Source organism: Ranitomeya imitator, chromosome 1 (assembly GCF_032444005.1).
Source record: "Ranitomeya imitator isolate aRanImi1 chromosome 1, aRanImi1.pri, whole genome shotgun sequence".
NCBI classification, from domain to species: domain Eukaryota; kingdom Metazoa; phylum Chordata; class Amphibia; order Anura; family Dendrobatidae; genus Ranitomeya; species Ranitomeya imitator.
Genome location: NC_091282.1, coordinates 826,957,637 through 826,974,789, shown reverse-complemented (window position 1 = coordinate 826,974,789; position 17,153 = coordinate 826,957,637). Strand labels below are relative to the sequence as shown.

Genomic DNA, 17,153 nt, shown 5'->3' with positions numbered 1-17,153 from the left:
TTTGGTTTAGGTTTGTGTTTTTGTTGGGATCCAAAATTTTAACTAGATTATATTAAAGGTTATGTTTTATACAGTGGGATATCCTCCATAGCTATTTTTGACATCTAATTGACGCCTCTCCATTTCTAACCTCAGGGCTTGAGATCTGAGCTGGAAAACAAAAACGCCGATGAACAGACAGTGATAGAATAACATTGGTCCGAATACAATCTGATTTTTAATCATATTGCATTCGTGCAATTTCATCGCAAGTGGGACTGAGCCAATAGGGGCACTACCAACACGGCTTCAGTCACCCCTTAGTACATAGCGAGTGGCAGCTGTAATCACACCCCAGAGTTGACTTTCAGTCAATGAAGATGTGTAGTTTCAGCTACTGCTCATTATGTACGGAGCAGAGACTGAAGCAGCACCGACCCACCCCTATGAATCGATGCCAGAGGCTGCCGGGAGGAATAAATTTAATTTCCTCACAGAACCCAGGCTTTCAGTGCAGCGGCCACATGGCTTCAGAACGCTACTAATCCGCAGTTTTTTGTTTACATGACTGGTTCCCTTTACATGGAATCTGTCAGTAGGATGACCACCCCTAAGGCTACTTTCACGCTTGTGTCATTTTAGATCCGTCGCAATGCGTCGTTTTGGGAAAAAAAACGCATCCTTCAAATGTGCCCGCAGGATGCGTTTTTTCCCATAGACTTGTATTGCCGACGGATCGCGACATATGGCCACACGTCGCGTCCGTCATGCACTGGATGCGTCGTGTTTTGGCAGACCGTTGTCAAGAAAAAACGTTCAAGGGAGCGTTTTTTCGTACGTCGCATCTGCCATTTCCTACCGCACATGCGTGGTCGGAACTCCGCCCCCTCCTCCCCAGGACTTTACAATGGGCAGCGGATGCGTTGAAAAACTGCATCCGCTGCCGACGTTGTGCCAAACTTTCACAACGTCCGTCGGTACGTCGCGACAGCCGAGTACCGACGCAAGTGTGAAAGAAGCCTAAGCGGTCTATATAGGCATGCAGGTCATAGGAAGCTGAATGCAATAATACCTTTATATCTGCAACCCGATATCTTATTTCAGAGAAATCCCCATTTTTCTTATATGTAAATGAGCTGTTCAGAACTATGGGCCGGACACTGATCTGCATGACACTCTGCCTCCAGAGATTATTATAAATGAAGGGGGAGTTATCAGTGTGAGACATGTAATGACCGACAGTCTGCTCTCCCGATCTCACTGCAAAGCTGTGTATAACACTGGTGTACGGTGATTTTGGTGCCAACCATGTCTGAACGGTTATATATTAAGCTTATGGTGCTGATCAAGAATATGACTTGGGTTTTGCCAGATTCACTCTATTTTCTGAGATATTCTAAGACACTGTAAAGAGTCATACTACCAAAAGATACAGCATTTGTCATCATACACAAGTCGCTTTGCGTGAATGCATTATTTTCATGGATGAATTATCTCAAAACTAGAACCAATTCAGCAAAAGTAATAGAATTTTTTAATTTAGCACCCTCAAAATTAAAAAAAAAAACGATTGTCACAACTCTTGTTGGGTGTTCTGGGACCAGGGGCTCCTTCCCTTTCCCGAAGGCTAGGGGATTGCTAGCTACACCTGCTTCCCAGAATACTTCTGATGGTGAAGACGCCCAGGCCACATACCTTGCCTTAGCTCCTGAATCCCCCTTCAGTCTGTACGCTTTCCCCCATCCAGGAAAGAGGGGAGTAGTAGTGTACGGTAAAACACGAACAACACTAACAAGGTAATGTGAACAGGCATAATGAAAAAAAGCAATCGTACAAAAATATTCAAACAGAGGAATGCACCGGGGAGTGGAGGATGGGGTTAAACCAAAGGTGGAGAAGAAGGTGAATTATCACACACTCAAAACCTAGCATCAGTCACAGATAAATCCACCAAACGCCTTTTCCAATAACAACCACCAGCCATGCAGCATAAGCCATGTCTGACAATGAGTATTAGCCAGGAGTCAGATTATATAGGAGATGAGAGTGGCTAACAGTGAACAACTGAGCCATAATGCAAAAAAGCTTCCAAGAGCTCTCAACTGAGCAGATTAACCCCTGCACAGCTAAAAGAAACCTGTTCCATTTAATATGAAGGTAAAGTGCTTCTAATAAGTGCAGGACTAGGAGAAATTAGACGCTTTGGTCTTCTGGCTCCTCTGTCGCAGTAAACCTATGACAACAATTTTTTGTAGACTTGTGTTATAGCTATCAGTACAGTAGAGCTAAATTTTGACTCATTACAAACATGTCTACAGCCAGTGACAGGTCATCTAATCTGTCTTTTGAACTATCATCACAGTATCTTTGCGAGCATAAGAGGCGAGTGTTGGAAAACTACCAGAAGGCAGGCCACGCTGTATACAACTGTATTGCAGAGTTATCCACTAAAGCTCCAAAACCTTCCACATAGTAAATGGCTTCAGTTGTGGCAGCAGTGGGTATATTGTACCATTATTGAATATGCTCAGTATCTTGTACAGTTTATAAGCTACATGTGGTTTTATTCTCTATTCCCAAGTAAATCCTGCTGGGGAAACGTGAAACACAAAAGGAAGCCCAAGAAAAAAACATCCAAACTTTGCTTTCCTCTAAATAAACAATGCATGCACTACCAGAAATACCATGCCCATTTGCCAAACCTGAACATGCATACTTATGTGGGGGAAGAGTCGGTTGATAGGCATCTTATCTACATAGCGTTAGGTCACACCCTGAGGAGTAGAATTAAAGGTACTGTCACACTAGACGATATTGCTAGCGATCCGTGACGTTGCAGCGTCCTCGCTAGCGATATCGTCCAGTGTGACAGGCAGCAGCGATCAGGCCCCTGCTGTGCTGTCGCTGGTCGGGGAAGAAAGTCCAGAACTTTATTTGGTCGCTGGACTCCCCGCAGACATCGCTGAATCGGCGTGTGTGACACCGATTCAGCGATGTCTTCGCTGGTAACCAGGGTAAACATCGGGTAACTAAGCGCAGGGCCGCGCTTAGTAACCCGATGTTTACCCTGGTTACCATCCTAAAAGTAAAAAAACAAACACTACATACTTACCTAACGCTGTCTGTCCTCCAGCGCTGTGCTCTGCTCTCCTCCTGTACTGGCTGTGAGCGCCGGGCAGCCGGAAAGCAGAGCGGTGACGTCACCGCTCTGCTTTCCGGCTGCCCGGCGCTCACAGCCAGACCAGAGAAGCTGAGCGCCGAGGACAGACAGCGGTAGGCAAGTATGTAGCGTTTGTTTTTTTACTTTTTAGGATGGTAACCAGGGTAAACATCGGGTTACTAAGCGCGGCCCTGCGCTTAGTTACCCGATGTTTACCCTGGTTACCGGCATCGTTGGTCGCTGGAGAGCGGTCTGTGTGACAGCTCTCCAGTGACCAAACAGCGACGCTGCAGCGATCCGGATCGTTGTCGGTATCGCTGCAGCGTCGCTTAGTGTGACGGTACCTTAAGGTACAGTCACACTCAGCGACGCTGCAGCGATATAGACAACGAGCCGACCTAAACTAGATCGCTGGAACATCGCTGTTTAGGTCGCTGTAGAGACGTCAAACACAGCAACTCCAGAACGATGCAGGAGCGATCCAGTGACGTAACGGCGACTCACTTTTCGTTCTCGCTGGTTGTTAGGTCCATGTCAAACAGCCGGAGTGTACCGATCCGACACACACATCTAGGGGCCCTATGCTCGTTGCTGGCGTCGTTGCTTTTGATGTCAAACATGACGATACATGCCGACCTGGCGACTAAATAAAGTTCTGGACTTCTAGCGCCAACCAGTAATGGCACAGCGGGATCCAGATCGCTGCTGCGTGTCAAACACAACGAGATCGCTATCCAGGATGCTGCAACGTCACGGATCGTTGTCGTTCTTTTTGCAAAGTTGCTGAGTGTGACGGTACCTTTAGAGATGGTCCACTGTCCAGGCCCCTGAAAGAATACCTAAAGCTTTATTCACACGTGAAAATTTGATGTTTGTGTGGCGTCAGCTTTTTTCAATGGTCCCATTATATAGTATGGAGCTATAGTGGTTGACCACTGACAGTAAAAACAGACACAAGAACAGGAGTGGACTGAAAACCTAGCCATTTTTGTATACACAAATTGGGCACAGATATGTGAACAAGGCCAAAGGGTGAGATAAATGTCAAGAAGTAGAAGTAATCCAAAGCACTGTGTTTTTGTAGCAATCCAAAGCAGTCAGGAAGTTGCTCTTTCACATATGGAGGGCTAAACAAAAGTGAAACTTAGGCTCTATTCACACACGCGTGCAGATTTCTTCAATTTCCATCTCAGCAACCTCCGATCCTCACAAGATCTCCTTCTCTACTCCCCTCTTATCTCCTCTTCTCACAATCGTATACAAGATTTCTCTCGCGTACCACCCCTACTCTGGAACCCTCTACCACAACACATCAGACTCTCGCCTACCATCGAAACCTTCAAAAAGAACCTGAAGACCTACCTCTTCAGACAAGCCTACAACCTGCAGTAACCACCGATCGACCAAACCGCTGCATGACCAGCTCTACCCTCACCTACTGTATTCTCACCCATCCCTTGTAGATTGTGAGCCTTCGCGGGCAGGGTCATCTCTCCTCCTGTAACAGTTGTGACTTGAATTGTTCAAGATTATTGTACCTCTTTTTATGTATACCCCTCCTCACATGTAAAGCGCCATGGAATAAATGGCGCTATAACAATAAATAATAATAATAAGGTTCATGCAGCACTGTCCTATTCATAAAAAACAAACAGACAGATACCCCACGGGCTGATTAAGAATCAGTTGGGAAAGAGATCATAAGGGATTTGTCAGGTGTCATGGGGCTTAAACAAATGCTGTGACACCGGTGTAAATCGGGCCTGGGGGCTGTACAGGTAGTTATAGCTTGCTAAATGGCCATCTTCTAAAGAGATCCCCTGACATGTGCCCTGTTCTAGCAAATGGGCAATGAACAGATGAGGGAGGGTCACACCCGAGACCGTATTAATGGACCAGAATGGGCTAGACTCTGCATTAAATAGGCTGAATGCCTCCTAAAAAGAAGCAGTTCTTAATGCAGGGTGTCCCTAAAGTCTGGACACATAGGAATTCTCATTAACAATAATTTGAATTAATTTAATTAACTATAATAGAATTTAGCAAAGTGAATCACCCTTTGAATGGCAAATATGGAAGTTATTTAATATTCCAATTGAATAAAGTGTTGTTAATGCATTTTGTGTCTTGAAAATATGTATTTTTGGCTGTGTGAGCAGACTTTAGGGACACTCTGTAGACAACCACTTTAGTGAAATAAAGTAGATTTGTGTATTTAATCATTCACAAAACAATCACCACGGGAGCGGTCAGATTATAGGGTGGGTTGTGGGGTCACTGTTCAGAACCCTCTGCTGGTTAGAAGAAGGCACAGTATTGTGGACTGGGCGCAGATATAGCATGTGATGCCCCATGCCAGAAGTGGAGCCTGCAAAACCAATAAAATAACATTGATATGTTGCAAATAAAACATTGAGATAAAGCAAAGATGCTAAAAATCAGATCCATTTAAGGATCACTCAACACGGACCTGAGCACATGCTACCAAGAAAAGCATGCGAGTTGGGTAGACAGGTGACCCTATCATGGGTCTGGCTATTAGCACATTTGCTTAATTCCTTTTAATGTCTTATCTGCCAATATCCATGTTACGTCACTATGTCTACCGGTTTATTCCCTGCTCAGTACCCTAATGGACAGAGTATGTCAGGAAAATCCATTGGAACAAATGTGTATATAGGGTTGGCAAAAAAAAGGACGAGTCACGCGTTTAATGGGGTTATTGGTCTGTTATCTACGGCGACTATTAGGCCATAATCACACTAGCAGTATTTGGTCAGTATTTTACGTCAGTATTTATAAGCCAAAACCAGAAGTGGAAGAGTCAGAGGAAAAGTATAACAGAAACGAGAATGAGAGCGCGCGCGAGATGCAACCAGCCACTGGCTCATGCTGCACGTTTGGGGAACATGAGCCAGATTACCTTACTTGCAGAAATCAGTTTGTACCACGGTAGAAAGCCAGAGAGTGGCACTGTCTTTGCCACCAAGCTGAGTCAAGGTGAAAAACTTCGGGTTGCTTGAGTACAAATTTATTTGCACCTAAATATATTATTTATTTCCAATGCGAGGATAGAATGAACAAAGAAAATAGTTTTTTTAATTTTTTAAGAAGGCTTCATGATTAGATACCGTATATACTTGAGTATAAGCAGAGATTTTCAGCCCATTTTTTGGCCTGAAAGTCCCCCTCTCGGCTTATACTCAAGTCATACCCAGGGGTCGGCAGGGGAGGTGGAGCGGGGGCTGTCTAATTATACTCACCTGCTCCTGGTGCGGTCCCTGCAGGTCCCCGGCGACCCAGCTTCTTCCTGTACTGAGCGGTCACATGGTACCACTCATTACAGTAACAGGGGTGGAGCCACATATTCATTACTGTAATGAGCGGTAACGGTAACCCTCAGTACAGGAAGAAGCTGCCGGCGCCGGGAAACCAGGGACCTGCAGGGATCGCGCCAGGAGCAGGTGAGTATAACGGGGAGGGGAGCGCTGTGCGATATTCACCTCCACGTTCCGGGCGCAGCTCCGTCGTCTGCAGTATTGTAATAGGATCCACCGCACTCCCTATGTGGAATATCTTATACAGAAATCGAATTTTTTGAAATTTGTTAATTTATTCATGTGCAAAAGAACAATCACTCAGGTATATCAGATCAAAACAGAATTATTACAAAGATGGTGAATGCGACTCAATATGATTTCGACGTTTCGACCCTTCCCGGGTCTTATTCTTGTGGTCGCACTGTGGATATAAAGCGGTATATACATATCTTAACATAGATAATAAACAATGGATAAATACAATACAACAGACAAATATATGGTACACTATATACAACATGGTTTGATTCTTTGGTAAGTGCTCCCCATACGAAAAATAATAATACTATGAGGCTAGGCTCTGTTGAATATTGTAAAGGGAGTCTGTCAGGTGACATAGTATCTTAAGAGAACTTCAATCTCATCGAGTAGGATTATTACCTTAGTCCAGGCTACGTGAATAGTTCTTAGGATAGAAATGATGTCCCTGTAATGTCCAGGGGCTATGGAGAATGATAATTAAATTAATATCCGGTGGTGAATATCATAGGTCAGAGTCAGGTATATGCATCTAAGGAGGTAAATTACCAGGTATAGTCTCTTTGAGATTAACGTGCAGCCTATTGATCTGTCTCCGGATGTGACCTGTAAAGTCACATGCAGCTGTAAGTGTTAGTGGGTGGTAGACTCCCAAAGAGATTTGGTAAAGTAATTACCTTAATAAAGACCAATGGTGACGTTTCAGTGTCTTGCTGATAGTTGTTATTTAGTATGGGGGCTGATTCGCCTCTCTGTATAACCTGGAAGGTTACATGTATAATGGTAATATGATATATAGAATAAAGTGAAATAGATATAATATACACAACCCCATGATCATGGTAAAGGGTAATTACCTCCTCCGGGCGTAATGGTCTAAATAATATTGGTGATGGCTAGAGTGGTGCGTGCAGCCTTCTGGGTATAACGTTTCCAGGGAAAGCCTGAAATATTATAGGTCGATCTAGTGAGATACAGTTATTTATATGGCGTGTGTCCCAGGGAGAGTGAAAGAAGATTATTACCTTAGGAAGTGGTTACAGCGGCGCATCCGCGTCTTGCTGTAGTTTACAATGGCATATAACCCTATAGGGACCAAAGTAAAAAACTAAGTGTAATACAATGTATGGCACCTGCTTCCAGAAGTAGTGAGGTTCAGGTTCATCAGGTTCATAGATGACATATTCCTCATCTGGAAAGGCACGACCACCACTCTTGACATATTCTTTACCTTCCTAAACTCCATTTACCATGAATTGCAGTTCACCATTCACCAAGATAGTAACTCCGTACCATTCCTCGATACATTAATAGTCAAAGACTCATTGGGCAATCTCCAGACTGACTTATTCTGTAAACCTACAGATTGCAACAGTATACTGCATTATACTAGTTGCCATCCCAAGAGTACAAAAAATAGCATACCTCGCTCACAATTCAATAGGGTCACACGAATTGTTTCTGAAACGACCACAGCAACTACCAGACTTGAAACAATGGCACAAAAATTTCAAGAACGCAGCTATCCATTAAACTTATTAGCCAAAGAAAAAACCCGCGCCCTCACTCCACCTTCGCCTTCTCTACATATTCAACACAATGAAAGAGTGCCGTTTGTGCATACATACCATCCCCTGATGCCTAAAGTTCACTCCATTATTAGGAGACACTGGCCACTTTTGGCCTGGGCCTATCCCAACATTGAATCATTCAATAACCCCACATTAATGTGTACCAAGAGGGCAGCCAATCTGAGAGACAAACTAGTACGAGCGGACATAGGCAATGCTCACCCAACAGTCACACAGAGACTATTAGGTACGAGACGCAATGGTACATTTCCCTGCCTTAGTTGTGCTTCATGCTCAAACGTCATAAAATCAGAAAATATTGTGCATCCCAGAACTGGTAAATCCTACCCCATAAAAGGGTATTATACCTGCAATTCTAACTTTGTTGTGTACCTGGTGAAATGCCCATGTGGCCTCCTGTATGTAGGAGAGACCACACAACATATAAAAGACAGGATATCCAGTCATAAGTCCACCATAAGATGCAGCAAGACCTGGCTCCCCTTACCGGATCACTTCCTGAAGAATCACCATTCGATAGCCCAACTCAAGTTTCAAGTAATAGAGCAAATAGACCGCCCTAGGCGTGGGGGCGATCGAGTGAGGACCCTTAAACAAAGGGAGAGTTACTGGATCCACACCCTGGATACGTTAGAACCCAGGGGCCTTAATAGGGAAATCAACTGGCTAATATAATTATACTAACCGTTTTCCTTTTTACTCCTTTTTTAGACACGCTGATGCCATTCGGTTCTAGGTGAGTGTCTACTCCTGGATCCCCTGGTTCTATTTTTTCTGTTCCATTTTTATTTTATTTCATTCTATTTTTTACTTTTTTTTGTCCACATATATTCATTTAATCGTCGTTCCCCTTTTTTCTTTTATATTTTTATTTTTTTATTTATTTTACATTTTTCCGGTTTTTTCATCCAGGCCTATTTTATTTTTATTATTATTATTTTTATTTTATTTTTATTTCTATTTTGTTCATTACTTTTCGATTTTTCTAGTTTGAATCTCCTACTTTCATTTTATTTTCACTTTTGTCTGCATTACTTTATCCTACATATATCCACTATATCCGGTAGGATGATATATCCCCCAGCCCTTTTAAGCTCCTTAGGACATGGATAGGGACATGAATAGGTCCCTGCTTCCTTCCACCAATAGCGATGACTTATCCCTGGGACATACGATAGTGCATTCAAATAGGGCGCTACATCCTGATACCCCTTCCTGTGACATGCGCAGATACCACCAACAATGCTATACTATATCCTAACGAGGATCTCTCCCTCACACGCAGCGGCGCCAGGGGGATTCAGGGACATGCGCACAAGCGGCGCTGTGTGACGCACCTTTCACCCGCCCCTGCATCTAGCACAGAGCGGCGCCATGAACACACATGGAACGCCGGGGCATGCGCACACACACTCTGCCAGGGCACACTACATCATTTCCGGTCATAACAATCCATGGAGCGGTTATACTATATAAGGGGCCCCGCAGGATAGAAAACTTGCCTCACATCAGGACACAGGAGCGCGATTCACCGGCCACCACAGGTACAATAATGCAGACTCCTCACTACTTCTGGAAGCAGGTGCCATACATTGTATTACACTTAGTTTTTTACTTTGGTCCCTATAGGGTTATATGCCATTGTAAACTACAGCAAGACGCGGATGCGCCGCTGTTACCACTTCCTAAGGTAATAATCTTCTTTCACCCTCCCTGGGACACACGCCATATAAATAACTGTATCTCACTAGATCGACCTATAATATTTCAGGCTTTCCCTGGAAACGTTATACCCAGAAGGCTGCACGCACCACTCTACCCATCACCAATATTATTTAGACCATTACGGCCGGAGGAGGTAATTACCCTTTACCATGATCATGGGGTTGTGTATATTATATCTATTTCACTTTATTCTATATATCATATTACCATTATACATGTAACCTTCCAGGTTATACAGAGAGGCGAATCAGCCCCCATACTAAATAACAACTATCAGCAAGACACTGAAACGTCACCATTGGTCTTTATTAAGGTAATTACTTTACCAAATCTCTTTGGGAGTCTACCACCCACTAAAGGTACCGTCACACTAGACGATATCGCTAGCGATCCGTGACGTTGCAGCGTCCTGGCTAGCGATATCGTCCAGTGTGACAGGCAGCAGCGATCAGGCCCCTGCTGTGCTGTCGCTGGTCGGGGAAGAAAGTCCAGAACTTTATTTGGTCGCTGGACTCCCCGCAGACATCGCTGAATCGGCGTGTGTGACACCGATTCAGCGATGTCTTCACTGGTAACCAGGGTAAACATCGGGTAACTAAGCCCAGCTTAGTAACCCGATGTTTACCCTGGTTACCATCCTAACAGTAAAAAAAAACAAACACTACATACTTACCTACAGCCGTCTGTCCTCCAGCGCTGTGCTCTGCCCTCCTGTACTGGCTGTGAGCGTCGGTCAGCCGGAAAGCAGAGCGGTGACGTCACCGCTCTGCTTTCCGGCCGCTGTGCTCACACAGACAGTACAGGAGGAGAGCAGAGCACAGCGCTGGAGGACAGAAGGCTGTAGGTAAGTATGTAGTGTTTGGTTTTTTTTACTTTTAGGATGGTAACCAGGGTAAACATCGGGTTACTAAGCGCGGCCCTGCGCTTAGTTACCCGATGTTTACCCTGGTTACCGGCATCGTTGGTCGCTGGAGAGCGGTCTGTGTGACAGCTCTCCAGCGACCAAACAGCGACGCTGCAGCGATCCGGATCGTTGTCGGTATCGCTGCAGCGTCGCTAAGTGTGACGGTACCTTAACACTTACAGCTGCATGTGACTTTACAGGTCACATCCGGAGACAGATCAATCTCTAGGCTGCACGTTAATCTCAAAGAGACTATACCTGGTAATTTACCTCCTTAGATGCATATACCTGACTCTGACCTATGATATTCACCACCGGATATTAATTTAATTATCATTCTCCATACATAGCCCCTGGACATTACAGGGACATCATTTCTATCCTAAGAACTATTCACGTAGCCTGGACTAAGGTAATAATCCTACTCGATGAGATTGAAGTTCTCTTAAGATACTATGTCACCTGACAGACTCCCTTTACAATATTCAACAGAGCCTAGCCTCATAGTATTATTATTTTTTGTATGGGGAGCACTTACCAAAGAATCAAACCATGTTGTATATAGTGTACCATATATTTGTCTGTTGTATTGTATTTATCCATTGTTTATTATCTATGTTAAGATATGTATATACCGCTTTATATCCACAGTGCGACCACAAGAATAAGACCCGGGAAGGGTCGAAACGTCGAAATCATATTGAGTCGCATTCACCATCTTTGTAATAATTCTGTTTTGATCTGATATACCTGAGTGATTGTTCTTTTGCACATGAATAAATTAACAAATTTCAAAAAATTTGATTTCTGTATAAGATATTCCACATAGGGAGTGCGGTGGATCCTATTACAATACTAGTAATAGACCCTATGGTCTGTCACACCAGCACCCCGACTCAAGTTTAGAGTGCAGGCCAAAATATTTGTATTTACCGTCTTCTGCAGTGACGCTCAGGTCAGAGGGCGCGGTGACGTGGTTAGTGCGCGCCCTCTTATGGGGCATAATCAACGTTTGTGCAGCACTATATGATGCAAATATCTTTATGGAGCATCTTAAGGGGCCATAAATAACCTTTATGCAGGATTATATGGGGCATATTTTAATATGGAGCACCTTATGGGGCCATCATAAACTTTATGGAGCATCTTATGGGGCTCCTGATTCAATATGGATATTCAAAAACACTTAACCTACTGATGTCTCAATTAATTTTACTTTTATTGGTATCTATTTTTACTTTTGACATTTACCGGTAGCTGTTGCATTTCCACCCTAGGCTTATACTCGAGTCAATAAGTTTTCCCAGTTTTTTGTGGCAAAATTAGGGGGGGTCGGCTTATACTCGGGTCGGCTTATACTCGGGTATATACGGTATATTTTATTTCTCTTTTTTTAAAGACAATAGGATGTTACCCTAATATATCATTTTTAAGATATAGTTTGTTATTTTATAGCAACATTTTAAGTTTAAGAAATAAGGGATAAGTGTGTGATTAAGCACTCCTTTTTTTGGTTCTGTTCCTTCATCCCCGCCCCCTTCCCTCTATATAAGAGCCAAGTTCATTTTTACCATACACCTGAAGAAGGCTGAAAGCAGCCAAAACGCACTGTGTCTATAGGGTTTTATGGTTTTATAATAGTGCAAAGAAATTTCTACTCAAGTAACCTGAAGTTTTTCACCTTGACTCGACTCGGTGGCAGAGACCGCCCCATGCCCTCGCTTTCTACCATGGTACAAACTGAACTAGAAAGAAATCCAGCTTGGAAGATTTAATGGTGGGTGCACGGGGCGGACACTGCACGCCCAGCTCCCCGGCTGCCTCCCCCGCACACGATAATTGGGCAGGCACCGCCTGGGATGGTCTCCTTAGGGGGGCGATGGTCCACCTCTTGCATCATCATCAGGAGGTTATGGACAGACCCCTTGGTGAGGACCACCCTGGCCACAGACTGCAGACCCCAGGCAGGTCACTGAGGTAAGAGGCTAGGGTAGCCCCCCGAAGCTGGAGGGGCAGGGTCCGCTCCCCGCACTTGGGGGCTGGATTTCACCAGAACTTCTATACTAAGTGCTAATCTGGAGCCAGGGGTGTTATCCTGATGAGCGGCCCCTGCACCACCTGTGGAGAAGCATCCCCTCATGGAGTCTGTGTACCCAGCACTGGTCACCAAGGACCCTGACCCTGGGAGTAACCGGCCATAGGGGCTGAGCACACGGCGGGTCTCTCCTCCGCAGGGAACACTCGTGTCTGTGCGGGGCCCCTGCCAGACGCAGCCATTAGTCCGCTGCTCACCTCCTGCTGCCGCGTCCCTGCCCCGGGGACCTGCACACGGCACCTGTGGCTCCGCGCCGCGAACACCTGCACTGGGCAGCCCTTCCGGTAGCAGCATGTAAGCAGCGCTGTGATTGGCCACGCGGCCTGGCTCCCTGATTGGCCAGGCAGATCACGATGCGGATACGTGCAGTGAGCCGCTCACTGCTGCTCTAGTCAGTCACTGGTGTGAGAGGTGCAGCTCTCGGGTCCGGTGCCCACAGGGAGCGGGCGGAAGTCGGCTTCTTGCTTACCACTTGTTACTGCAAAATGTTCTTTTATCATTTCATCTACAGAAATGGTCAGTAATGGCTACGTTGTCGTGAGGAGCCATGAGCCGTGGTCAGCAGCCATGAGAGACGTATAGGAAGCACACAAATGGGCACCGGAGGGTGCTATCAAAAGGGTTAATCCTCCCCTTACCCTGAGGGTGGTGGTTTGCACGTTAATGACTGGGCCCAGAGGCGTAGCTAGGGTTTTGGGGGGGGGGGGCGAGGCTTCCCAGTGGGACCCTAACCAGGTAACCTTGATTACTACTCGGTGATGCCCCCAAATAGCGGAGGAGAACCTCAGCAGATGATTGCACTGTAAGGCCGGCGTCACACTCAGCGTATAAAAATACGGTCCATAATTTACGGCCGTAATACGCAGAAAAGTCCCCAAAATAGTGGTCCGTATCTCCTCCGTAGACAGGGTGTGTCAGCGTATTTTGCGCATGGCATCCGTACTGCGAGATTTTCTCGCAGGCTTGCAAAACCGACATACGGCTATACAAGGGATCCATGTGCTCAAAAAATAATAAAAACATATATACTGTCTATCTATATATATATATATATATACAATGCCTACAAGTATTTATTCAACCCCCTGCAGATTTAGCAGGTTTAATAAGATGCAAATAAGTTAGAGCCTTCAAACAAGAGCAGGATTTATTAACAGATGCATAAATCTTACAAACCAAAAAGTTTTGTTGCTCAGTTAAATATAAATTTTAAACATAAAAGTGTGGGTCAATTATTATTCAACCCCTAGGTTTAATATTTTTTGGAATAACCTTTGTTTGCAATTACAGCTAATAATCGTCTTTTATAAGACCTGATCAGGCCGGCACAGGTCTCTGGAGTTATCTTGGCCCACTCCTCCATGCAGATCTTCTCCAAGTTATCTAGGTTCTTTGGGTGTCTCATGTGGACTTTAATCTTGAGCTCCTTCCACAAGTTTTCAATTGGGTTAAGGTCAGGAGACTGACTAGGCCACTGCAACACCTTGATTTTTTGCCTCTTGAACCAGGCCTTGGTTTTCTTGGCTGTGTGCTTTGGGTCGTTGTCTTGTTGGAAGATGAAATGACGACCCATCTTAAGATCCTTGATGGAGGAGTGGAGGTTCTTGGCCAAAATCTCCAGGTAGGCCGTGCTATCCATCTTCCCATGGATGCGGACCAGATGGCCAGGCCCCTTGGCTAAGAAACAGCCCCACAGCATGATGCTGCCACCACCATGCTTGACTGTAGGGATGGTATTCTTGGGGTCGTATGCAGTGCCATCCAGTCTCCAAACGTCACGTGTGTGGTTGGCACCAAAGATCTCGATCTTGGTCTCATCAGACCAGAGAACCTTGAACCAGTCAGTCTCAGAGTTCTCCAAGTGATCATTAGCAAACTGTAGACGAGCCTTGACATGACGCTTTGAAAGTAAAGGTACCTTACGGGCTCATCTGGAACGGAGACCATTGCGGTGGAGTACGTTACTTATGGTATTGACTGAAACCAATGTCCCCACTGCCATGAGATCTTCCCGGAGCTCCTTCCTTGTTGTCCTTGGGTTAGCCTTGACTCTTCGGACAAGCCTGGCCTCGGCACGGGAGGAAACTTTCAAAGGCTGTCCAAGCCGTGGAAGACTAACAGTAGTTCCATAAGCCTTCCACTTCCGGATGATGCTCCCAACAGTGGAGACAGGTAGGCCCAACTCCTTGGAAAGGGTTTTGTACCCCTTGCCAGCCTTGTGACCCTCCACGATCTTGTCTCTGATGGCCTTGGAATGCTCCTTTGTCTTTCCCATGTTGACCATGTATGAGTGCTGTTCACAAGTTTGGGGAGGGGCTTAAATAGTCAGAAAAGGCTGGAAAAAGAGATAATTAATCCAAACATGTGAAGCTCATTGTTCTTTGTGCCTGAACTACTTCTTAATACTTTAGGGGAACCAAACAGAATTCTGGTGGGTTGAGGGGTTGAATAATAATTGACCCTCTGAAAAGACTTTTCACAATTTAAAAAAAAAATAAACAAAGAAATAACATTCTTTTTTGCTGCAGTGCATTTCACACTTCCAGGCTGATCTACAGTCCAAATGTCACAATGCCAAGTTAATTCCAAATGTGTAAACCTGCTAAATCTGCAGGGGGTTGAATACTACTTGTAGGCACTGTATATATATATATATATATATATATGTTAGTGAGACACATATATGTATATATATTAATATTTACTTCAGCGCGATATAGCAGAAAGCCGGTAATTCAATTGCTGGCTTTTTCTTTCTCCTTCCTAAACCCGACATGATATGTGACATGGTTTACATACAGTAAACCATCTCATATCTCCATTTTTATTGCATATTCCACACTACTAATGTTAGTAGTGTGTATGTGCAAAATTTGGGCGCTCTATTAAATTAAAGGGTTAAATGGCGGAAAAAATTGGCGTGGGCTCCCGCGCAATTTTCTCCGCCAGAGTAGTAAAGCCAGTGACTGAGGGCAGATATTAATAGCCTGGAGAGGGTCCATGGTTATTGTTTCCCCCCCCCCTTCCCCCTGGCTAAAAACACCTGCCCCCAGCCACCCCAGAAAAGGCACATCTGGAAGATGCGCCTATTCTGGCACTTGGCCACTCTCTTCCCACTCCCGTGTAGCGGTGGGATATGGGGTAATGAAGGGTTAATGTCACCTTGCTATTTTAAGGTGTCATTAAGCCAGGTTAATAATGGAGAAGCGTCAATTCTGACACCTATCCATTATTAATCCAATAGCATGAAATGGTTAAAAAAAACCACATTACTAAAAATTATTTTAATGCAATGAACACACAGTTTGTTTGAATATTTTATTGTTCTCTCAATCCACCTGAAGACCCTCGCTCTGTAACAAAGGCAAAATAATAAACCAACAGTATATATTCCGATGATCTGTAACATCCCACAATGTAAATCCATCTGAAGGGGTTAAAATATTTTACAGGCAGGAGCTCTGCTATAATGCAGCTGTGCTGGTGCCTGTAAAACCCCGGGGAATGAAGGTAATATAGGTCAATGACCTGTAGTTACCTTCATTCGCGGTGATGCGCCCTCTGCTGGTTGTCCTCATATGAACTCGAGCCTGGGAGCTTAAGTTCAACTGAAAATGCTGACAGGTTGACTCTCATCAAAATGAACAAGGCCTGGATTGGGAAAGACTTCTGTACACCACTAAGTGAAAACAGCAAAACATAACCTCAAATACATTCTCTCTTTTGGGGAGGTGTATTTTCATGCACCTTTTCACAACCACACATGGGTATACGCTTCCAGATTTGAGCTGTTTGTTTTTATCCTCATCCTCCTCATCCAGAACCACTATATCACCAGGGTGAACGTGGTCTGTACTGTGCATTTTGGCCAAGGGTGCTGTGATGGCACTCTTATTTTTTTAAAAATGGACCCAACATTGGGGAATTGAGCATGACATTTCTTTGGGCCTACTTCTTAACTCGGTCTCCTGCAATCTGTCCTGTACCTGCCAGTAGATCACCAGGGAGCACGTGCTTTGTACGGTGCATGTTGGCCAAGGGGCCTGTGATGGCACTCTTTTCTTTTTAAAAAAAAAGGATTTTACATTGGGGAATTGGGCATGACATTACATTGGGCCGA

At 44.7% G+C, this 17,153-nt stretch overlaps 1 protein-coding gene across 1 annotated transcript in view; it reads right to left on the bottom strand.

Moving 5' to 3' along the window:
- The window catches only part of FKBP8 (FKBP prolyl isomerase 8), an 88,930-nt gene extending 75,503 nt beyond the window's left edge, over positions 1-13,427 (bottom strand). The window contains exon 1 of the mRNA XM_069740568.1: positions 13,231-13,427. The gene's annotated coding sequence lies outside the window, so the exon portion shown is untranslated. The remainder of the gene's footprint in view (positions 1-13,230) is intronic.
- Between the last annotated feature and the right edge of the window lie 3,726 nt (positions 13,428-17,153).